We start from the raw sequence: 24,187 nt of genomic DNA on the forward strand, positions 1-24,187 counted from the left end.
CCCAGGAAAGGTTCCGATATGCATATAATTTTAAAATCTTTGAATAGACGGGGTGTTTATAGGAAAACCACAGTGGTTTTCCTCTATTTTCTCTTATACTATTGATTTTCTGTAAACTTCGTTTACCGTACGTGAAACGTCTCTTCATTATAAACAACTTTCGTCATGTTCATAATTTACCTTACTCTTCACATGACGGAGAAATTTACAATTTTCTGCTGGTATCATGCTCTGCATTTAGTGACCGACAGACCGACAACGAACCTACAGGTTACCATGGCAACGTCTCTGACTGCATGCCAGTAGGGAAGTAACGTATTGCCATTTTCCTCATCATGCTTTTAAATTCGTGGTTGTTCCTTGGGTAGATGGCAAGAGAGGCATCAATCGGCTCATCTGCGGGATATTGGCGGAATATCGTTGGAGGTTATAACCGCCCTCGAATAGATTAAGTAATAACACCATTAGTCATCTTCATATTTGTTTACCTAAGAATCACTGAACCTAAATTTCTCCTCTGTTAGCGCTTTATTATATCCATAACTCACGGCATTTATTTATTTGTCGTTATCCGGCTGTCCTCAGTTATAATCCATTTTCTATTAGTTTCAACATTCTTAACTGTATTATTTTCTTCCTTAATTACGCCGTATGTACGTGAATGCTAGAAACTACTGGATGCATTTCCACCAAGATTCGTATTTAGAATACACCTGTCCTTGATAGGTTTCAGGGCAAATATTGTTTCTAAATCCCTGAACTAACTGGAGGTTTATACGAAACCGAAACAGTGATTTTGCACTTCCAAAAAATATACACAACAAAACTTTATGGAAGTCTACCTACCTTGGTAGAAATTAATGTCTAAACCTTTTTTTCTCATGTGCATCATTTCGATACGAGGATCAATAAGGTAGATATCATTAAAGGACCGTTTTTCTGTACAAGTCCCATCGGACTTAACTCACGAGCGGGTGCGTGTAAAGCGTATTCCTTACAACTTGAAAACTACTGAAGACATTCGAAACAAAATTTATATTTAGCATCCACCTATCCAAAGGTAGGTTTTAAACGTAAATAACATTTCATGTTCCGGAATGGACTGGCGGTTTATAAGGAACCGAAATGGTGATTTTACTCTTCCACAATATATACAGAACAAGACCAACCTGACTGGAAATCGACCAAACCTGATGGAATTCCACCTCTAAACCTTTTTTTTCATGTGCATTTTTTCGTCAGGAGGATTAATAAGGGAGATATCATGAATGGTCACTTTTGCAGGTTAAGTCCAGCGGACATAGCCCAAAAGGTGTTTTACATGGAGCAGATTCCTTATCTATATAAATCAAATCGTAACGACTGTGTACCTCTACACTGACTATTTTGGCGAAATTTTCGTACAGCTTTCCGTTTAAGGGGTAATAATAACAATCTCCATAATTTTTGATTTCCTGAAAGTCCTAATTTTTACCCGCCTCGCCCAAAATCCACATTGTGGCATAATCTGCCAGAAGAATAAGAAGATAATTGAAATTTGACAAAATTATACGTTTTAGCCTGTAACGAATGAAAAATCCTATATCATTAAATTTTTCATTTTTTATCCCCGAAGAATATCGAAATATGCAGGCAATTTTAATGATGGTGCAGACCTTCGGAAATTCCTATCACGTAACGGATTGCACAATCTCCGTTCAATTTGGAATGATCTACAACCTTGGTCTTATGACTTTATGCCGTATCTGTATCCCTTTTACGTTTGATTTTTCTCTATTAATCGATGTTAAGTCAATTTGGAATTTTCACATGCATTATTCATACTTTCAATTACTTATATGAAATACAGAATCATCAAACTCTTCACGAAAATTGGCCCACTCAGTAGCCATATGTGAGCCAAATGCTACGTATGTAGCTGTCACATTATTATCCGAAAAGTAATGTAATGTGAGATGATCTTACAAAACCTTTACCCTGTTCCACGTTTCTAAATCTGACCCAAGAATAGATGACATATCATTGGACCAGCCATTTAGGCCACTAAATCCGGCGTGTCTTATGGTATAATCCTTTGTCGATATGACGTACGTTTAGTAGCAGTTAATCTGTAAATGAAGGTCTTCAATATTGTAAACACGCATATACTTTCGTATGTCGATCTATATATATTCACTGATGTCGATTTAGCGATCGAGAAAGGGTCGGTCTGCTATTGTAATCAGTACTCCCCAGACCGACTTTGACTGGCAGTAGGAAAGGGTTCCTTCTCCAACTCCTGTGTAACTGTCATTAGTAAGGAAGGCCTACAATTGTAATGAATAGTTCCCTTCTCGATTTGACTTGCAGAAGGTAAGTGAGCATGCAGTTTTGTTTAAAACTCCCCTACCCGATTGTGTTTGGCAGTAGGCAAGGGTGCCCGCCATTATAAAGAAATGTACTCATCTAAAATGTGACTGGCATTAGGCATAGTGGCCTGCTATTTTGATGGAAACTCACCAACTTGGTGTGACTGGCAGTACGCTGGCTGGCAGTAGGAAAAGGGGCCTGTCATTATAATGATAACTGCACAACTCAATTTCGAGTGATAGTAGGGTAATTGCCTGCCATTATAATAAAAACTGTAATCTGTCTGGAGGTAGGAAAGGGGAGCTGCCATTTTAACGAAAACTCCCCAAATCGATTCTGTCCGCATAGTAGGCAATGGGGCCTGCAATTATAATGTAAACTTCCCAACCTGATTGTGAATGCCAGTAGGCAAGTGAGCCTGCCGTTATATCACAAATCCGTAACAAACACTTTACATTGGAAACGTACGGGGACCTCCCCATGCTCTTTCTCGGATAACGCTAAGAGACATGCAATTTTAAAACTATCTTATTTACTGCATGTACACTATTTACTTCGATATTCGAATACAATGTAGAATACCGTAGCGAAGCACGGGTACATTCGCTAGTAATAATAATAATAATAATTGTACCGGGACGTACACCGCAACGACGCGCATTCAAAATTTGCGCCTAAATGAACTCCTCTATTGGTCAAACAGTGAAACTGATAACACAACAAGTTGGAACTTTAATCAGAAGATGTCGCCTCTGAAAAATATTAAGTAATTTTGTTATTGTGAAGTTTCCTAAACTGACTGAATTTCTCCTTGTTTTGTTTGCTATACATCAAGAAATTTGAACATTTTTCTACAGTTGACACTACTAAAAACTATGGTCATGCACTCTGGTGCAAGATGAAAGAACTTATAAATTAAAGAAGTTTTGTATTTCTAGGTTTCCCATAACTGATCTATGTTCTTTTATTTTTGGGTTGGCAATACTTCCTTTTCTTTCAGCCAGTTTTGAATCTGGACAATCACGAATTTTTTAAATTAATTTTCAACCAATCCCGCATTTCTTGTTCATTTTGAATCTGCAAATAAAAATTAAGAGGGTGTGTCCTGATTAGTCTTGAATGATCTTGAACCTTCCCTGAGGGTATATAAACTGCGGCTTTTCACGTTTCCTTGCCAATTGATCGTCGTCTTTCTGAGTGTGCGTGTTTAAGCAGGAGGCGGGAGGCCTCTTTCGTTGGCAGCAGAACATCTATAAGGTAATGGCCACATAACTTCATTCTTGCTATCTCCGCAGCTTTATTCGAGGGAAAGGTCCAAATCTTTAGTTATGTAACAGTACCTTTCTAAAATGTAATTTTTCTTTCGGCTAATGTAAAAATAATCTTTAACTGTAAATCGGGGATAGAGAGTGAGTTATCCTCTCGAGCTCCCCTTCATCTTGATTTGAGGTGACTACGTTTTTGCAACTGTGTTCTCCTGTAATGTGTTAAAGTGATTTCCATACGAGACACCTCAGTAGTTTTGGAATAGCCCCTGTTTCATCGGCCTAGAGCCCTGTAGGTTTTCAAGTTTTCATTATCTTAGAGCGCAGTGTACGCCTCCATTCATTTGGTGTTTGGGCCATTTATCTAACCTGTTCTTTTTCCAATGAAGGCCCTATAGGATGGATACTAGATACCCCTGTTTCAATTTGTAGTTGGGCCATCGAAGGCCAGAGAGTGTAAACTTTTGACGTTGCCTTGAGTGGGCCGTAAGAAACTGAGATTCTGGAAGCACTTTCAAAGTTTTGTAATAGTTACGAGTGCCTCTGGAAGGCTAGACATTGTATTGTTTTGGTAGCAAGTGCTCTTGGATTAGGGGATTTCTGCCCTTGACTAAAGGATTCCTTATTAATGTGTTGTAAACTGGATCTCTAAAATTGTAAAACTAGGAGCTTGAAGCTCAGAATTTGTAAAAATCACTAATCTTGGATTTTCTTTGTCTTGTTTCAAGATTGCTTTTGTATCTGACATGTTGTTATTTGTTGAGACGTCAGTATCCAGTAATCGGGAGATAATGGGTTCGAGCCCCACTGTCGGCAGCCCTGAAGATGGTTTTCCGAGGTTTCCCATTTTCACACCAGGCAAATGCCGGGGCTGTACCTTAATTAAGACCACGGCCGCTTCCTTCCAATTCCTAGGCCTTTCCTATCCCATCGTCGCCGCAAGATATATCTGTGTCGGTGCGGCGTAAAGAAAATAGCAAAAAAAAAAACAATTTTGTTGAGAAGTTGTGTTTTTGAAAAAATATAACCTTCAGTTCAAGTTTTAAGTTGATTTTGGAATTGCAGATAGACCCATTCACCCCGGCACCTTCTTTAACCTCTTTCTGCTCCACGGGTAACCCCGTAACAATAATAATAATAATAATAATAATAATAATAATAATAATAATAATGAGAAGTGGGAAACCACGGAAAACCACTTCCAGGATGGCTGAGGTGGGAATCGGAAACCTCTCTACTCAGTTGACCTAACGAGGCTAAGTGGACCTCGTTCCAGCCCTGGTACCACTTTTTAAATTTCGTGGCAGAGCGGGAATAGAAATACGTTACGGTTTTTATTTCAAAGGAACGCTCCATCTCAGTAGTGAAATAGTGTAATATCCGCTGCGCCGAGTGGCTCAGACGGTTAAGGCGAGGTTTTCTGAGCCGAAGTTTGCAGGATCGAACTTCGCTCAGTCCAGTGGTATTTGAAGCTGCTCAGGTACGTCAGCTCAGTGTCAATAGACATTCCCCTAGTGCACTGTCACTGCACTGTCCTACATAGGAGGCTTGCAGTGGTGTCTCAACGGCGCAATAGCGCCAGCGTCTTGAAAATGTGTAGCATTCCAACTGATGAGCCCACTGCTACACTGGGGCGAAACGCTGGTAGCTTCACGATTAAAAATGCCTAATGACTTAAGAGCTGAAATGTTTTAACAACGATTATTATTATTATTATTATTATTATTATTATTATTATTATTATTATTATTATTATTACTTCAAACCTCCTATGTATTTTACGTTAAATGATGACTGTGTAGTGCCACAGAAAATTTTTGGGAAGTGAGTATTTCGTAGAGATTATGCACGTTTAACAAAGAAGTACTTTCTTTCTTTCTTAATCTGTTTACCCTCCAGGGTTGATTTTTCCCTCGGACTCAGCGAGGGATCCCACCTCTACCGTTTCAAGGGCAGTGTCCTGGAGCGTGAGACATTGGGTCAGGGGATACAACTGGAGAGGATGACCAGTACCTCACCCTGGTGGCCTTGCCTGCTATGCTGAGGAGGGGCCTTGCGGAGGGATGGGAAGATTGGAAGAGATAGACAAGGGAGAGGGAAGGAAGCGGCCGTGGCCTTAAGTTAGATACTGAGCCCTTATTGAAGTGCTCATTTAATTAATCAGTCATTTATTCAAATATACAGAGAATATTTAATTTTATTAAATACTAGTAACTGGCAGGAAACATTATATTCACCAGCACATGTCGCAATTTCTGCAGGGAGCTTGGAGCTCTGGTTTGTTTGCTCGCCAGCTAAGTTTGGAAGGTGGAATTTCGACATGACGCGGACAAAACAGTAGAGGGAAACAATAGAATTCCAACGGACAACATTTCGGATGCCCGCGGAGAGGCTAGGGTCGCCTATAAGAGATGTTTGAAGTAAGCGTCAAGTACGCGATGTGTTGAGCCAATGAAACAATAGAGGCACCGTCGATAGGGCTAGGCATTGGTCTAGGGAAGGGATGGCCCCAATCGAGGATACGACGGCGTCTTCGAGGACGAGTTAATAAAAACGATAATAATAATAATTTCGTGTGGCTATTACTAGCCGATTGCAGCCCTTGTAAGGCAGACTCTCCGATGAGGGTGGGCGGCATCTGCCATGTATAGGTAACTGCGTGTTAGTGTGGTGGAGGATAGTGTTATGTGTGGTGTGTGAGTTGCAGGGATGTTGGGGACATCACAAACACCCAGCCCCCGGGCCATTGGAATTAGCCAATTAAGGTTAAAATCCCCGATCCGGCCGGGAATCGAACCCGGGACCCTCTGAACCGAAGGCCAGTACGCTGACCATTCAGCCAACGAGTCGGACAATAAAAACGATGACCGCGTCAGTTAGTTACCCTATTATTCGGCGAGATTCTGTGCAGGTAACATCGTAAGTAGAAGTTTTTGTTTACGCGAGTGATCGTGTGCGGACTTGTAAAATGTTGTTGGAAGACGCTCAGTCTGCATTTAATCTATTCGAGTTTTCTAATACTGGGAGAACGGCATTTAACTTACGATTACCAAAGGGAGAGAAAAGTTCCATTTAATCAGTTCAAAATGCATAGTAGCCTGCCTGTGTAAATCGTTTTCCGAGGGCATGAACTTTACAATTTCCAGTCCAGCCTTTTATAAATGGGAAATATTTAACCTAGTTACGGGAGTAGATAAGAGAAGCGGTTCCGCGATGAATGGGAACTGGTTTCACGGTCAGTGGAAATTGCGCCCGCTGTAGTATTCTATACTGAAATTCACGTCAAGAGCTTAGGAAAAGTATCCTTCCGCATGTAGGCACGTCCCCTGTTCTCCCTTCCCGTCTCGTCGCGTTCTCCATCTCCGCCACAACCAGCTTATCATTAACGCCGTGCGTCCATCTGACAAGTACAGTACTTCATTCTGAAATAGTGAAGCATCAGACGAAATCAGTTCCTTTCACATAGCTGTACTGTACTTTGATTACGTACCATACCTATTTATTCCTTTATTGACCATGTAAAACCTACAGATTACTGACGAATACCGAGGCAAGAGAAGCAAGGTTTATTTTTATTTCATAATGCGATTTTTTTTGCTAGGGGCTTTACGTCACACCGACACAGATAGGTCTTATGGCGACGATGGGATAGGAAAGGCCTGGGAGTTGGAAGGAAGCGGACGTGGCCTTAATTAAGGTACAGCCCCAGCATTTGCCTGGTGTGAAAATGGGAAACCACGGAAAACCATCTTCAGGGCTGCCGATAGTGGGATTCGAACCTACTATCTCCCGGATGCAAGCTCACAGTCGCGCGCCTATACGCGCCACGGCCAACTCGCCCGGTCATAATGCGATTTGTGTGAGGCACATGGAGACTTACAACATAAGTATACGATTCCACTCTCGTGCAACGACTGTCAGTGGCAGTTTCTCACAGATGAAAAACCCACCCGTGAGTGGGATTGCAAAATACAATGCTTCCAGGAATGTTATAAATATTGTAGTCTCGTCATTCGGAAGGTAAAAACGAACTCATGATCCTCTCATGACATTTCAGCAGAAAGAGGGCGGTTACGAATATAAAGTAAAGTGCACATTATTATTATTATTATTATTATTATTATTATTATTATTATTATTATTATTATTATTATTATTACAATTATTGTTATTACAATTATTATTAGTATTATCATCATCGAATAAGCCAAGGATCCTATTCCCATACCGTGTTAAGGCCTTTCCTGTTTTATCTACGGCGAATGCTGAGCTGTCACATCGATCTTTCGCTGGAGACTTGGATTTTCCGTGGAGTTCAAATTCCAAGCGAGCGACGTAAACACTGTACATAGATATGCCGATAAGCTGCGCGGTCTTTTTCACGTCTTTCACAGTCCACAGTGGATTCTAACCTCGTAGGCTACTGTAAACGCTTAAAACAATTTGGTTTAGATTTTCTACTTTATCTTTCTCCACTTTTGTTAGCTTTAAAGTATTTCACAGGGGACTCAAGCGTCACAGCAGCGCACACGTCTTGCTCACAGCTGGCAGCCATTATGAATACTGAACATGCTGTTGCAGCCAGTATTGCCAACAGTTTTCTTGGATCCATCTTCAACGTCGCACATATTATACGAAATCAGCAGTGGAATGAACTCGAACATACTTACTAAGTACACAGTGCAATAAGATATCAATATCATATTAAATAATTATTATTTTGCTACATACACCACTGAGAACAATAACTATTCATAGCCATCTACATATGAAATATAAGAGTTGGTAACGAACCCGAATAATATACAACCTGTGATATATTTTCCATATTTATACAGGGCAAAAATTTTAATTCATCAAGTCAGTTCACCAGAATATCTAACCAAACTGAAGAAAGCTCCTGACTTCAGGAACAAGTAACAAACCTAGGGAACTATTTGGCGCAGCGGAAGCCTTTTCACCGACCAGAAGTCTGACTAACATCAAAGGAACCGCTAAGGTCTTGAGTTGACTCTCAGTATAGTAACCGGCAGGTTGACCTAGTTTCTACATCGTGAACGAGGGGATGTTTTAGACGACATCCGGAAGCAGAAGCAGCAACGGAAAATACGACATCACCTTTCTACTCCTAGATGGAGATAAAAGGACTGATCCTAGTCTTTTCTGAAGACAACATCATCATCGATGTGCCTGGCTAAAAACAAGATGGGGTCGGCTGTCTCCTGAAGACGGGCGGCCATAAGTCAACGACACAGATGAGTACAGAGTTTTTAATGTAATTATGTGAGTGTGAACATGTTTAATGTTGCAAAAGGGGATAGGTTAGTTTGATATTTAATTTCTGTAGATGTAGCTTTGTTTGGAAGGACTACGTCTTATTTAAAGTAAATGATAGGAAGCTTGTTAATGTAATTGTAACGTAAATGTGGACCGTTTGCATGAGATCGCAGCTTGCTTCCTTACATTTTATTCTGATTTATTTAGCTGAGTGGTTAGCGTCATTTCTTTTACGAGTAGTCTTTTATTTTAGCCTTATATAGTTTTTGATTTGTTTTGCTTTGATGTTTGAGACGCAGTGTACGTCTCGGGGCTTAATTGTAAATGCAAATAAGGATTCAAATTAAAGTCAGGATGGACTAGATTAAAGTATTATTAATTGGAGCTCAAGTGTACCGAAACATGCCGTCAACTTTTCTGGGATTTATTGCATGCTGTGTGAATGACGGTGGAGTGTAGATTCACGAAGTTGTTAGCATCATCATCACGACTATTTTTTATATCTAGGTTGTAAATTAGTAACTGATTCACGAGTTCCACGAACGATGTCTCGTATTTCGAGTTCCGAATATTAGAATAACATTTCTGTAAAATTTATTATTATTAATTTAAATTTATTATTTTTATCAATACGATTTTCTCGCGATGTAGAACTGAGATAATTCAGTAACTTTCCGATGTTCAGACATGATCGATTGTCAATGTGGCAATTTCTTAGTTTCAGTTTATCATATTTATTACAAAGTTGGCCACTTTATTATTCATGTTTACTTTGAGCGCGAGTGCTTTGATTTGTGACCAGGGCGGTCTTGTTTCTTTCCATGCGAGCGAATGTTTTAGACGACGTTCTTCATATTTCTTCGGGTTTTATGCAACTTTAGGACATGAGATGTTATTTAGTGTGATTTTGAGTAAGAGGACGCGTTCCTCATCTGAAAGGCCTGCATTTTCTTGTTTGTGTGACTTGCCTCGTGTAGACTGTTGAGCAGCGTGTGTAAAGGGTTGGACCCTGTGGTTTCGGTATTTGCTGCTTTATTTTTGGGAGACGTGGATCTCTACTTTGAGCCATTCCGCCGTGTGTTGGCGAGGGTGATATGTTGTCTACCGAGGAGAGTTTTATTTGAGCGATTTTGAGCGATTTTATTGTTTCTGTCCATGTCTCTACAGTTGTTGCAGTTGACGAGAGTTTATCGCGACGTTTGTTTCGGACCTTCTTTTATGATATAACCGCGCTGAGGAATTTGTGTCACGTAATTTAATTTCAGGAATCCGTTGACTTGTGCGTGATATGGTAAAGTCCACCGGTTTATTGATTTGTGTCATGTAATTACTTTTTCAGGAACCTGCGTTGAATAGGAAGTGTTGCTTAAAGTGTAATTATGTTTCCTTTTATTCCCATCGAGGCTTTTAGTGGATGCGAGTTGCGTGAATGCCGCATACTTTTCTTGGTGAGCCCTGGAAAATATGATATCATGTTTTTGTTTCTTTGAATTTATATACTTTGCTATTTATTTGATTTCGATTTTTGTGTGATTCCAATCCACATTGTTTGTTGTGCTCATGTGATTGCTCATGACTCGTGGTGTACATATTTTGTACGTAGGATGATTTACCACTCAGCGTGTTTTATATTGTACCTTGGGTCGACCATCTGTGATACTGGAAGTTCTGACAAACAGATTAGGAGACGTATCGCCTTACGGCGCGTTGCCATGAGCAAACTCACAGAAATATGGCAGAGCAGAGCAATTACAAACAGTACAAAGATTAGACTAGTTGATTCTCTTGTGTTCTCTGTCTTCCTTTATGGTTCCGAGACCTGGACCCTCAAGGCAAGAGATAACTACCGTATCGAAGCCTTTCAGATGTGGTGTTGGAGAAGGATGCTCCGTGTACCTTGGACGGAAAGAAGAACTAATGCATCTATTATTCAAGAACTGAATATCTCCGAACGTCTCTCCTCTCGCGTCATAAAGAGAATCGTCCAATTCTTCGGACATATTGTAAGACGTGATAGTGAAAATCTGGAGAAATGTATCATGGAAGGCAAAGTTTTCGGCAGAAGACCACGAGGAAGGACATCGAGTAGGTGGAGCACGCTTTAAGAGAAGCTGAACATGGTCAAAGTTGGCGCCGCTTAATCCAGAATATTGTGTGAAGTCAAATGGGGTCACGACGCTCAGCAGTGAGTTACACGACTTATGATGATGATGATGATGAGGTTAGTTTTGTCCCCCCGCCACCTTTGCGCATTAGATAACGTCTTTTCTTAAAGTTAGGGACCCCACTGCAATATCAAGTGTGCATAAATGGGGAACGTACTCATCTACAGTTAAAAGTGTTAACAAAAAGTAAGCCTGGAGCGTGGTGCGAGCACGCAAGCCAATGTGTTAAAATGAATGAAACCTCGAGATTTGATTTGATATGTCAAGTATGTGTGTCGGCATACATTGTAAATTTGTAATATAGTCTGATTCTCAAGATGGACTTCATCAAGCTAAAAAAAATCCGAGTCATGTAAAATCTGGATCATTTGATACTTTGCTATTTTTTAAATAATTATCTTGTTTATTATAATAAACAGATTTTCCACAAAAACTGACGTCATGCTTCACCTTGCTTTATTTGTAGTTTTTATTGACCACACCGTGCCCATATTTAGTTATATGTTCCCCATCAAGATCCAGGGTGTATGTATTTTAGGGCATTATATTATCATTGTTGTCTGCCTCTGTGGTGTAGTGGTTAGCGTGATTAGCTGCCACCCCCGGAGGTCCGGGTTCGATTCCCGGCTCTGCCACGAAATTTGAAAAGTGGTATGAGGGCTGGAACGGGGTCCACTCAGCCTCGGGAGGTCAACTGAGTAGAGGTGGGTTCGATTCCCACCTCAGCCATCCTGGAAGTGGTTTTCCGTGGTTTCCCACTTCTCCTCCAGGCGAATGCCGGGATGGTACCTAACTTAAGGCCACGGCCGCTTCCTTCCCTCTTCCTTGCCTATCCCTTCCAATCTTCCCATCCCTCCACAAGGCCCCTGTTCAGCATAGCAGGTGAGGCCGCCTGGGCGAGGTACTGGTCATACTCCCCAGTTGTATCCACCGACCAAGAGTCTGAAACTCCAGGACACTGCCCTTGAGGCGGTAGAGGTGGGATCCCTCGCTAAGTCCGAGGGAAAAACCGAACCTGGAGGGTAAACAGATGATGATGATGATATTATCATTGTTTGGACTGAGCACGCCTGAGATCGGCTGACTAGTCTGGGGCAAATTACCTTGATGGTAGAAGGAAAACCACGGGAAGCCACTTCTAGGATGGCTGAAGAGGGAATCGAAATCCCCCCCCTACCACTTTTCAAATTTGGTGGCAGAGCCGGGAATCGAACCTGGGCCTCCGGGGGTGGCAGCTAATCACACTAACCACTACACCACAGAAGCGGCAGAAGTATTTTCATTTTATAAAAATATATATTTCGTGTCAAGATGATTGTGGGAGCAGGTTATTGTATTCGTTTTAACTGCTGAATGAAGAGCTTTGCATATTGAGGATCATAATACGCGCACCGCTCTCATTATATTACACACAATACATATCTAAAAATTACCTGCGATGGCCGGGAATCGAACCCGGATCAACTGCTTGGAAGGCAACTATGCTCACCATTACACCACCATCGCCCTTGCTTTCTCGCGTTTCCACAAGATGTTATGAAGAAAGTCGTGCCAACTGACGCCACGACAATCGCGTGTTGTGTTAATGATCTCTTTTAGAGATTAGGACGCATACTTGTCCGTTCCTTTATCTGTGGTGAAGCATTCGACATTAAGAACGTCATTAGAGTTCAGATTCCATCTCACTGTACAAGGTATATAGATAATATTGGGCTATAACGTACACATCTTCTTCTTCTTTATCTGTTTACCCTCCAGGGTCGGTTTTTCCCTCGGACTCAGCGAAGTATCCCACCTCTACCGCCTCAAGAGCAGTGTCCTGAAGCTTCAGACTCTGAGTCGGCAGATAAAACTGGGGAGGATGGCCAGTACCTTGCTCAGGCCGCCATACCGCTATGCTGAACAGGGGCCTTGCGAGGGGATAGCAGTATTGGAAGGGATAGGCAAGGAGAGGGAAGGAAGCGGCTGTGGCCTTAAGTCAGATACCATTCCGGCATTTTGCCTGGAGGAGAAGTGGGAAACCACGGAAAAACACTTCCACTGAGGTGGGAATCGAACTCCCCCCCCCCCTCTACTCAGTTGACGTCCGAGGCTGAGTGGACCCCGTTCCAGCATTAGTACCACTTTTCAAACTTTTGAGCCAGAGCCGGAAATCAAATCAGGGCCTCCGGAGATGGCAGGTAATCACACTAACCACTACACCACAGAGGCGGACTTAGGTCACTTAATACAAAGCCAATTATGGGTCAAATTTCCTATTATTTTAGTATTAAAACGAAGCGTTCTGATTTCTTTTTAATCTGCTTACTCTCCCGGATTCAGCAAGGGACCCCACATCTACCGACTCAAGAGCAGTGTCCTGGAGGGTGAGACATTTGGTCGGGGATTCAAATAGAGAAGAGGACGAGTACCTCGTCCAAGCGGCGTCACCTCCTATGGTGAACTTGAGCTTTATGGGAAACGGGATGTTTTGAAGGGGACCGAAGAATACGGCCGTGGCCTTAAGTTGGTACTATCCCACCATTTTTCTGGAGAAGAAGTGGGGAAACAACTTCGAGGATGGCTGAGGTGGGAATCCAACCCACTCATCTCAGTTGACCTGCCAATAACGATTGGACCCAGTTTCAGTTGTCGTTCCAATTTTCTACTTCCGTGTCAGGGCCGGAAATCGAAGCCGGACCTCCGGGTATGGAAGTTAATCACATTAACCACTGCATTTCAACACCACAGAGGCGTACATCCACATTAGAAAATGTGCAATATTATTACGTTAATCTTTCAGGTTTGGCATAACGGTCAAAAGACGTCAGGAATTCAGTGAAACAATAAAGCGGCTGCATGCCTGATTCTATGGACAGCGCATGTTCCATGATCAGTGCTCCTTTAACACTATACAGAAATAAAATACATATCACTAAAATTATTTCCTAGTTGCTTTCTCATTTAGCCTACTGTAATATGTATTCTGTCCGCCTCTGTGGTGTAGTGGTTAGCGTGATTAGCTACCACCCCCGGAGGTCCGGGGTCGATTCCCGGCTCTGCCACGAAATTTGAAAAGTGGTACGAGGGCTGGAACGGGGTCCACTCAGCCTCGGGAGGTCAAGACCCCTGTTCAGCATAGCAGGCGAGGCCGCCTGGGCGAGGTACTGGTCATTCTCCCCAGTTGTATTCCTGACCCAAAGTCTGAATCTCCAGGACAATGAACTTGAGGCGGTAGAAGTTGGATCCCTCGCTGAGTCCGAGGGAAAAGCCGACCCTGGAGGATAAACAGATTACGAACGAACGAACATGTATTCTACAAAGGACAAATCGATAAGCGGTGACTACTATCTAAGCACTCAGAAGATACGTTTCAATCCCACTATTGGTCATCCTTGTCCTTCCCACGTGACAGTAAAAATCCTTGTAGATTCAGACGGGAGAGAAGTAGTTTCCCGAGGTTTCCAACTTCCAACTTCTCCTCCAGGCCACGGCCGCTTCCTTCCTTCTTCACTGTCTATCCCTTTCAATCTTCCCATCCCCAACAAGGCCCCTGTTCAGCATAGCAGGAGAGGCCGCCTGGACGAGGTACCGGTCCTCAACCCCAGTCGTAAACCCTCCGACTCAATGTCTCACGCTCCAGGACACTGCCCTTGAGGCGGTAGAGGTGGGATTCGTCGCTGAGTCCGAGGAAAAGCCAACCCTGGAGGGTGAACAGATTAAGAAACAAAAAGAAAGAAGAATGAATAAAATAAACATACCGACTAATTTTTAAGAACGTACAAATTTAACACTGCTGCCTCGAAATGAAGGTTCTTAAATTAATTTTTTAAATAAAATAATTGGTGTGATTTCGTGTGATAACTGCTGCATTAAATCTTTATGCATACTGAAGAACACATTACGCAATCTAAAAAGGAAGTGCGATGGCCGGGAATCGAACCCGGATCAACTGCTTGGAAGGCAACTATGCTCACCATTACACCACCATCGCACGATGAGCAGCTCGTCCTCTGTTGTTACAACTGACTGCTCGGCATTCACGGTCTGTGGTAATTCTCTCACTCTCTAAAGAGACTTCTTCGGATTCTTATCCGTAACGAATCAGAGGTTTGTTTAACACATTGGAGACGCCGCTCGTAGAAACTACGGGCGCGCTAATTCATTGCTGCTGACGGAGCTCGGAGAATCTACGGGCACGATTTCACCGTAGCTAAAAAATTGCATTTGCCGTTTCAGCGAGCTGTGACTTCAATAAGATACTGTCGAATACTTCTATAAGCATAAGATATACTAGTTATGAACATAAGTCGAGAGCTCTTCTTTCAAGGCATTCATAAGCCAGCCACGTTCCTACATAACCTAAGGCTGCGTCATCGTTGACTCTCAGCTGTGAAATGGGCGGGAAAGTACGTACGGTACATGCGGTCAGGAAGAGTGTGTGTTCGAGAGGCAGGCTTGTTTGCGTAATTCTTGTGAATATTTAGCATGTCTAATTCTTCAAGTGTACGAAATTTCGACAACGAATCCATAATGGATGTTCTTATAGAAGACACGATTTCTGAAAATGAGGATGAGGATAACAATTACCGGTACACACTAAGTAAACATGATGATTCTGGCGCTTCAGGTTAGTAAATGTAGAAAATGAGCTCATTTCAAATTGGTGTGAAGTGTAACGTAGTTTTACATCGCTTCCTTGAAGTGGGTTCTGTAATACTATTTTATACCGCTTCCTAAAAATGTGGGTGTTTCCCGTGTACCTGCAGCAACTCGATGCAACACCGTCGTCAAACAAAGAACAGTGGGAATGCAAATTCCTTGTTGTGAACAAGAACACCGGTGTCAATTGACTAATTAGGTTAGAATCTGCATTAGTGTGTTTCGGTAGATGTGCCCACAAATTCAAATTTCGAAATATTAACCGCTGCGTCAGATTTTTTTTGTTTGTAAAACATGTTATTTTCATAAATTTATATTTTAAAATTGCTGCACTATTATGATAATTAAAACTCATTTTTGTGTAGAAGAAAGTGTGATCTTTCTATGCATTCCAAAAGTTGTTATAATAATGGCTTTCCCTAGCATTGAAAAATTTTCACAAACCATTAAAAATCCTGCGATTTCTGGAGGATAGCACATTCAAATATGTGTTAACTGTGATGAAGCATTAAGATATTATTATTATTATTATTATTATTATTATTATTATTATTATTATTATTATTATTATTATTATTATTATTATTATTATTATTATTATCTTCTTAATCTGTTTACCCTCCAGGGTCGGTTTTTCCCTCGGACTCCCACCTCTACCGCCTCAAGGGCAGTGTCCCGGAGTTTCAGACTTTGGGTCGGGGGGTACAACTGGGGAGAATGACCAGTACCTCGCCCAGGCGGCCTCACCTGCTATGCTGAACAGGAGTCTTGTGGAGGGATGGGAAGATTGGATGGGATAGGCAAGGAAGAGGGAAGGAAGCGGCCATGGCCTTAAGTGAGGTACCATCCCGGCATTTGCCTGGAGGAGAAGTGGGAAACCACAGAAAACCACTTCCAGGATGGCTGAGGTGGGAATCGAACCCACCTCTACTCAGTTGACCTCTCGAGGCTGAGTGGACCCCGTTCCAGCCCTCATACCACTTTTCAAATTTCGTGGCAGAGCCGGGAATCGAACCCGGACCTCCAGGGGTGACAGCTAATCACGCTAACCACTACACCACAGAGGCGGACATTATTATTAACATTATTATTATTATTATTATTATTATTATTATTATTATTATTATTATTATTATTATTATTATTATTATCATCTTTACATCGCACCGAGACAGATAGGCCTTATGGCGACGATGGGATAGGAAAGGCGTAGGAGTGGGAAGGAAGCAGCCGTAGCCTTAATTAAGGAGTAAACAGATTGAGAGGAAGAAGAATTATTAACGTTTTAAATTTCTAACGCTTCATCACAGTTAAAAAAATCGATGATTCATTACGGATATGAAACCGAGGTAATCTGTTAGAGAGAGAAAGAATTACCACAGACTGTGAATGTCTACACCACGGAGGCGGACTACTCATTCCCTTTTTTGTTAAAACCCTAGCCAAATTAACGCATTTACATAATTCTTTCTGTAATGTTGCTTGGTTCAATACCCTCAGAGTTTTTTATTTTTTGAAAAAGTCCACACCGAATGCAATTATAAGGGCATAAGTGAAACTCTGCATTGACTCACATTAGCGCTCGCAGTGGTAGAAAAAGGCAAACTGCTCATCTAATCGACCGGTTAACGATGATTAAGAAAAGGATTGTGATTATCAGGAATAAATAAAGAATAAGTCCGCCCCTGTGGTGTAGTGGTTAGTGTGATTAGCTGCCACCCCCGGAGGCCTGGGTTTGATTCCCGGCTCTGCAACGAAATTTGAAAAGTGGTACGAGGGCTGGAATGGGGTCCACTCAGTCTCCAGAGTTCAACTGAGTAGAGGTGCGTTCGATTCCCTCCTCAGCCGTCCTCGAAGTATTTTTCAGTAGTTTCCCACTTCTCCAATCAAGTACCGGATTGGTACCTACCTTAAAGCCACGGCCGCTTCGTTCCCTCTTCCTTGTCTGTCCCTTCTAATTCCCCCCCCCCCCCCCCACCAGAAGGCCCCTGCTCAGCTTAGAAGATGAGGGCGCCCGGGTGACGTACTGGTCCTCTTCCTCAGTTTTATAACCCGACACAATCACACTGCCCATGAGGCGGTAGAGATAATATCTCTCGCTGTGTCCGATGGAAAAACTAACCCTGGAGGGTTAACGTATAAAGTACAAGAAGAAAACGAACATATTTGTATTCATATGTATCTTCAAATTGAATAACGAGGGTTCGAAACTGAACCAGTTATATCTCTAACCTCCAACGCTTCGCTGTCGTTAAACAAACACTATTTGCTGCGGATAGCAATGCGAGTTGGTGAGAGGAATGACACAGCATGCGATTGACGTGCAGTCAGTTGGCACGATTTGGTTCATAACATTCTGTGGAGTAGGAAACGCTCGTTGTGCGATGGTGGTGTAATGGTGAGCATAGTTGCCTTCCAAGCACTTGATCCGGATTCGATTCCCGGCCATCGCATGGAATTTGAAGGATTTGCACGTGACACGTATTCCTCAACATGCAGCAGTTTCAAGGAATCAAAATATTCCTTGTTCTGATTTTTCTATCCGGAATTTATTGAAAATGAAAACCTACAACTTGGTTTCCAGTCTTTGACCGGGTCAGGGATGTAATGAATGAATCAGATGTAGGCTGTTATTACGATAGGGTCGCCACTCCCAAAGTGATTTATATCAATGAGTGATAGATGCCATGAAATGACAATGGAGAATGTTGCTGGAATGAAAGATTGCAGGGAAAACCAGAGTACCCGGAGAAAAACCCGCCCCACCTCCGCTTTGGCAGAATTTATTATCGGAACTAAATTTCTAAAAGTGCTCTTTTTATGAAAATAAGATATTTCTTTTAAACATGAGACGACGCTAACAGATACTCTATTCCCGAGAAGTTATGTCTTTCTTTTTTTTTCTAGTTGCTTTACGTCGCACCGACACAGATAGGTCTTATGGGGACGATGGGACAGGGAAGGGCTAGGAGTGGGAAGGAAGCGGCCGTGGCCTTAATTAAGGTACAGACCCAGCATTTGCCTGGTGTGAAAATGGGAAACGACGGAAAACCATCTTCAGGGCTGCCGACAGCGAGGTTCGAACCTACTATCTCCCGAATACTGGATACTGGCCGCACATAAGGGACTGCAGCTATCGAGTTCGGCAGATGTTAAGTCAGGCACGAGGCTATCATCATTTAAAGTAAAACATATATTTAAGGTTTTAAGGTGCTAAACTTTCCTATTATTTTAATGTCAAAACGAAGCGTTCTTCTTCTTCTTTATCTGTTTACCCCCGGCCCCATGGCCAAATGGTTAGCGTGTTGGCCTTTGGTCACGGAGTCCCGGGTTCGATTACCCACCATTAGTTAATTTCGCTGGCACTGCGGCTGGGTATATGTGTCGTCTTCATCGTCATTTCATCCTCATCACGCCCGCAGGTCGCCTACGGGTGTCAACATAAAAGACCTGTACCTAGCAAGCCGAACATGTCCTCGGACACTCCCGACACTAAAAGCCATACGCTATTTCATTTCATCGGTTTTTCCCTCGGACTCAGCGAGGGATCCCACCTCAACCGTCTCAAGGGCATTGTCCTGGAGCTTCAGACCCTGAGTCTGGGCATAAAACTGGGGAAGATGACCAGTATCTCGACCAGGCGGCCTCACCTACGGTAGTGAACAGGGGTCCTTGCGGGAGATGGGAAGACTGGAAGGGATAAACAAGGAACAGGGAAGGAAGCGACCGTGGCCTTAAGTTAGGTACCATTCCGGCATTTGCATCGGGGAGAACTGGGAAACAACACAAAACCACTTCCAGGATGGCTGAGGTAGGAATCGAACAAATCTCTATTCAGTTGACCGCCCGAGGCTGAGTGAACCCCGTTCCAGCCCTCGTACCCACTTTTCAAATTTTCGTGGTAGAGCCGGGAATCGAACTGGGCCTGCGGAGGTGGCAGCTAATCACACAAACCACCACACCAGAGAGGCGGACTTCATTCTTCTTCTTCTCCTTTATCTGTTTACCCTCCAGGGTCGCTTTTCCCCTCGGACTCAGCGAGGGATCCCACCTCCACCGCCTCAAGGGCAGTGTCCTGGAACTTCAGACTCTGTGTCGGGCAATACAACTGGGGAGTATGACCAGTACCTCGCCCAGGCGGCCTCACCTGCTATGCTGAACAGGGGCCTTGTAGAGGGATGGGAAGATTGGAAGGGATAGGCAAGGAAGAGGGAAGGAAGCGGCCGTGGCCTTAAGGTAGGTACCATTCCGGCATTCGCCTGGAGGAGAAGTGGGAAACCACAGAAAACCACTTCCAGGATGGCTGAGGTGGGAATCGAACCCACCTCTACTCAGTTGACCTCCTGAAGCTGAGTGGACCCAGTTCCAGCCCTCGTACCATCATCATCATCATCTGTTTACCCTCCAGGTTCGGTTTTTCCCTCGGACTTAGCGAGGGATCCCACCTCTACCGCCTCAAGGGCAGTGTCCTGGAGCTTCAGACTCTTGGTCGGGGGATACAACTGGGGAGTATGACCAGTACCTCGCCCAGGCGGCCTCACCTGCCATGCTGAACAGGGGCCTTGTGGAGGGATGGGTAGATTGGAAGGGATAGGCAAGGAAGAGGGAAGGAAGCGGCCGTGGCCTTAAGTTAGGTACCATCCCGGCATTCGCCTGGAGGAGAAGTGGGAAACCACGGAAAACCACTTCCAGGATGGCTGAGGTGGGAATCGAACCCACCTCTACTCAGTTGACCTCCCGAGGCTGAGTGGACCCCGTTCCAGCCCTCGTACCACTTTTCAAATTTCGTGGCAGAGCCGGGAATCGAACCCGGGCCTCCGGGGGTGGCAGCTAATCACGCTAACCACTACACCACAGAGGCGGACAGCCCTCGTACCACTTTTCAAATTTCGTGGCAAAGCCGGGAATCGAACCCGGACCTCCGGGGGTGGCAGCTAATCACGCTAACCACTACACCACAGAGGCGGGTTAAATTTGTACGTTTTTGAAAATCGTTTTTCTTTGCTAGTGGTTTTACGTCGCACCGACGCAGGTAGGTCTTATGGCAACGATGGGATAGGAAAGGCCTAGGAGTTGGAAGGAAGCGGCCGTGGCCTTAATTAAGGTACAGCCCCAGCATTTGCCTAGTGTGAAAATGGGAATCCACGGAAAACCATCTGCAGGGCTACCGACAGTGGGATTCGACCCACTATCTCGCGGATGCAGTTCACTGCCGCGCACCACTAACCGCACGGCCACTCGCCCGGTTTTTTGAAAATCAATCGGTAGGTACAGTAATACATGAATAGTACACCATATTTGCATGAAATAAAACCTCCTGTCCGCCTCTGTGGTGTAGTGGTTAGTGTGATTAGCTGCCATCCCTAGAGGTCCTGGTTCGAACTCCGACTCTACCACGAAATTTGAAAAGTCGTGCGAGGTTGCAACGGGGTCCACTCAGCCACGGGAAGACAACTGAATAGAGGGGGGTTCGATTCCCTCCTCAGCCGTCCTCGAAGTGGTTTTCAGTGGTTTCCCACTTCTCTAATCAAGTACCGGGTTGGTACCTACCTTAAAGACACGGCCGCTTCGTTCCCTCTTCCTTGTCTATCCCTTCTAATCCCCCCCCCCCAGAGAGCCCCTGCTCAGCTTAGCAGATGAGGGCGCCCGGGCGAGGTACTGGTCCTCCTCCTCAGCTGTATACCCCGACACGATCACACTGCCCTTGAGGCGGTAGAGATAATATCTCTCGCTGTGTCCGATGGAAAAACTAACCCTGGAAGGTAAACGTATAAAGTACAAGAAGAAAAGGAATATATTGGTTTTTTATGTATCTTCAAATTGAATACCGAGGGTTCGAAACTGAACCAGTTATATCTTTAACCTCCAACGCTTCGCCGTCGTTAAACAAACACTATTTGCTGCGGATAGCAATGCGAGTTGGTGAGAGGAATGACACAGCATGCGATTGACGTGCAGTCAGTTGGCACGATTTGGTTCATAACATTCTGTGGAGTAGGAAACGCTCGTTGTGTGATGGTGGTGTAAAGGTGAGCATAGTTGCCTTCCAAGCAGTTGATCCGGGTTGGATTCCCGGCCATCGCATGGAATTTTGAAGGATTTGCACGTGACACGTATTCCTCAACATGCAGCAGTTTCAAGGAATCAAAATATTTCTTGTTCTGATTTTTCTGTCCGGAATTTATAATCGGAAGTACATTTCTAAAATTGCTCTTCTTATGACAATAAGATATTTCCTTTAAACATGAGACAACGTTAACAGATACCCTATTCCCGAGAAGTTATGTCTTTTCTTCTTTTTTTTTTTTTTGCTAGTTTCATTACGTCGCACTGACACAGATAGGTCTTATGGGGACGATGGGACGGGGAAGGGCTAGGTGTGGGAAGGAAGCGGCGTGGCCTTAATTAATTTGCCTGGTGTGAAAATGGGAAACCACGGAAAACCATTTTCAGGACTGCAGACAATGTGGTTCGAACCTACTATCTCCCGAATACTGGATACTGGCCGCACTTAAGCAACTGCAGCTATCGGTAGAAGTTATATTTAAGGTTTTAAGCTGCTAAACTTTCCTATTATTTTAATGTTAAAACGAATCGTTCTTCTTCTTCTTTATCTGTTTACCCTCGGCCTCTTGGGTAAATGGTTAGCGTATTGGCCTTTGGTCGCGGGGTCCCGGGTTCGATTAACCACCATTAGTTAATTTCGCTGGCACTGGGGCTGGGTATATGTGTCGTCTTCATCGTTATTTCATCCTCATCATAACGCGCAGGTCGCATACGGGTGTCAACATAAAAGACCTGTACCTAGCAAGCCGAACATGTCCTCGGATACTCCCGACACTAAAAGCCATACGCTATTTCATTTCATCGGTTTTTCCCTCGGACTCAGCGAGGGATCCCACCTCAACTGTCTCATGGGCAGTGTCCTGGAGCTTCAGACCCTGAGTCTGGGGATGTAACTGGGGAGGATGCCCAGTATCTCGCCCAGGCGGCCTCACCTGCTATACTGAACAGAGGGCTTGCGGGAGATGGGAAGATTGGAAGGGATAAACAAGAAACAGGGAAGGGATCGACCGTGGCCTTAAGTTAGGTACCATCCCGGCATTTGCCTGGAGGAGAAGCGAGAAACCACAGAAAACCACTTCCAGGATGGCTGAGGTAGGAATCGAACAAATCTCTACTCAGTTGACCTCCCGGGGCTGAGTGGACGCCGTTCCAGCCCTCGTACCACTTATCAAATTTCGTGGCAGAGCCGGGAATCGAACCCGGGGATGTCAGCTAATCACACTAACCACTATACCATGAAGTGTTCTGCTGAAATTCATACGTATTATGAAGCTGCGCTTGAGGCGGTAGACATGGGATCCCTCGCTGTGTCCGAAGGAGGAATAGCCCTGAGGTAAACGGATTAAGAAGGAAGAAATATTTTTTTAATAAGAAGGCACATTTAAAAATCCGTTTCGATAATCTCGGACAGAAATATCGGGAAAATTCTTTTAGTTCAGGGCAATTGCTGAATAAAGGGCTTCGGACAAAGAAGTTCATCGTATGCATGTTGAGGAATATGTATCACGTGCAATACGTCCCTCAAAATAAAATGCGATGGCCGGGAAACGAACCCGGATCAACTGCTTGGAAGGCAACTATGCTCACCATTACACCACCATCGCTCAACGAATGCTGTTAGCGCCACAGGATGTTATAAGGCTGATCGTGCAACTGACTGCACGACAATCGCATGTTGTGTCATTCCTCTCTCTAACGCGTATTCTTATCCGCCACAAATCGTATGTCTGTTTAACTGTGGCATAACGTTATGACGTCCGCCTCTGTGGTGTAATGGTTAGTATGATAAGCTGCCATCCCCGGAGGCCCGGGGTCGATTCCCGGCACTGCCACGAAATTTGAAAAGCGGAACGAGGGCTGGAACGGGGTCCCCTCAGCCTCAGAAGGTCTACTGAGTAGAAGTGGGTTCGATTCCCACCTCAGCCATCCTGGAAGTGGTTTTCGGTGGTTTCCCACTTCTCCTCCATGCAAATGCCAGGATGGTACGTAGTTTAAGGCCACGGGCGCTTCCCTCCCTCTTCCTTGTCGACCTCTTCCAATCTTCCCATCCCCAGCAAGGCCCCTGTTCAGCATAGCAGGTGAGGTAGTGGTCATCCTCCCCCGTTGTATCCCCCGACCCAGAGTATCGCGCTCACGGACACTGCCCTTGAGGCGGTAGAGGTGAGATCCCTCGCTGAGTCCGAGGGAAAAATCGACCGTGGAGGGTAAACAGTTTAAGAAGGAGATAACGTTATGACTATGGCGAAGCGTTAGATTTATAACATTACTAGGTCAAATTTGAAGATAAATATGAATAAAAATATATTTATAATATGAGGCCGATCTTCAGATTAATTCTATCTGTGTCATGGTTATGCCCGAATCACGATGTTAAGGCATGTGTCGCCTTCAACCCTTCACCCACAGGGCACCTGCAATTTTTTT

The 24,187-nt window shown here is 43.9% G+C and overlaps 4 non-coding genes across 4 annotated transcripts; 1 reads left to right on the forward strand and 3 right to left on the reverse strand.

Moving 5' to 3' along the window:
• Positions 1 to 12,490: 12,490 nt before the first annotated feature.
• TRNAG-UCC (transfer RNA glycine (anticodon UCC)) lies at positions 12,491 to 12,562 on the reverse strand. Its single transcript has one exon. It is a non-coding gene; the product is annotated as a tRNA-Gly (tRNA).
• A 2,395-nt stretch (positions 12,563 to 14,957) lies between these two features.
• On the reverse strand, positions 14,958 to 15,029 carry TRNAG-UCC (transfer RNA glycine (anticodon UCC)). Its single transcript has one exon. It is a non-coding gene; the product is annotated as a tRNA-Gly (tRNA).
• A 3,049-nt stretch (positions 15,030 to 18,078) lies between these two features.
• On the forward strand, positions 18,079 to 18,150 carry TRNAG-UCC (transfer RNA glycine (anticodon UCC)). Its single transcript has one exon. It is a non-coding gene; the product is annotated as a tRNA-Gly (tRNA).
• Positions 18,151 to 23,295: 5,145 nt separating this feature from the next.
• TRNAG-UCC (transfer RNA glycine (anticodon UCC)) lies at positions 23,296 to 23,367 on the reverse strand. Its single transcript has one exon. It is a non-coding gene; the product is annotated as a tRNA-Gly (tRNA).
• Between the last annotated feature and the right edge of the window lie 820 nt (positions 23,368 to 24,187).

The sequence above is a fragment of the Anabrus simplex genome, chromosome 1 (genome assembly GCF_040414725.1).
Source record: "Anabrus simplex isolate iqAnaSimp1 chromosome 1, ASM4041472v1, whole genome shotgun sequence".
Classification (NCBI taxonomy): Eukaryota; Metazoa; Arthropoda; class Insecta; order Orthoptera; family Tettigoniidae; genus Anabrus; species Anabrus simplex.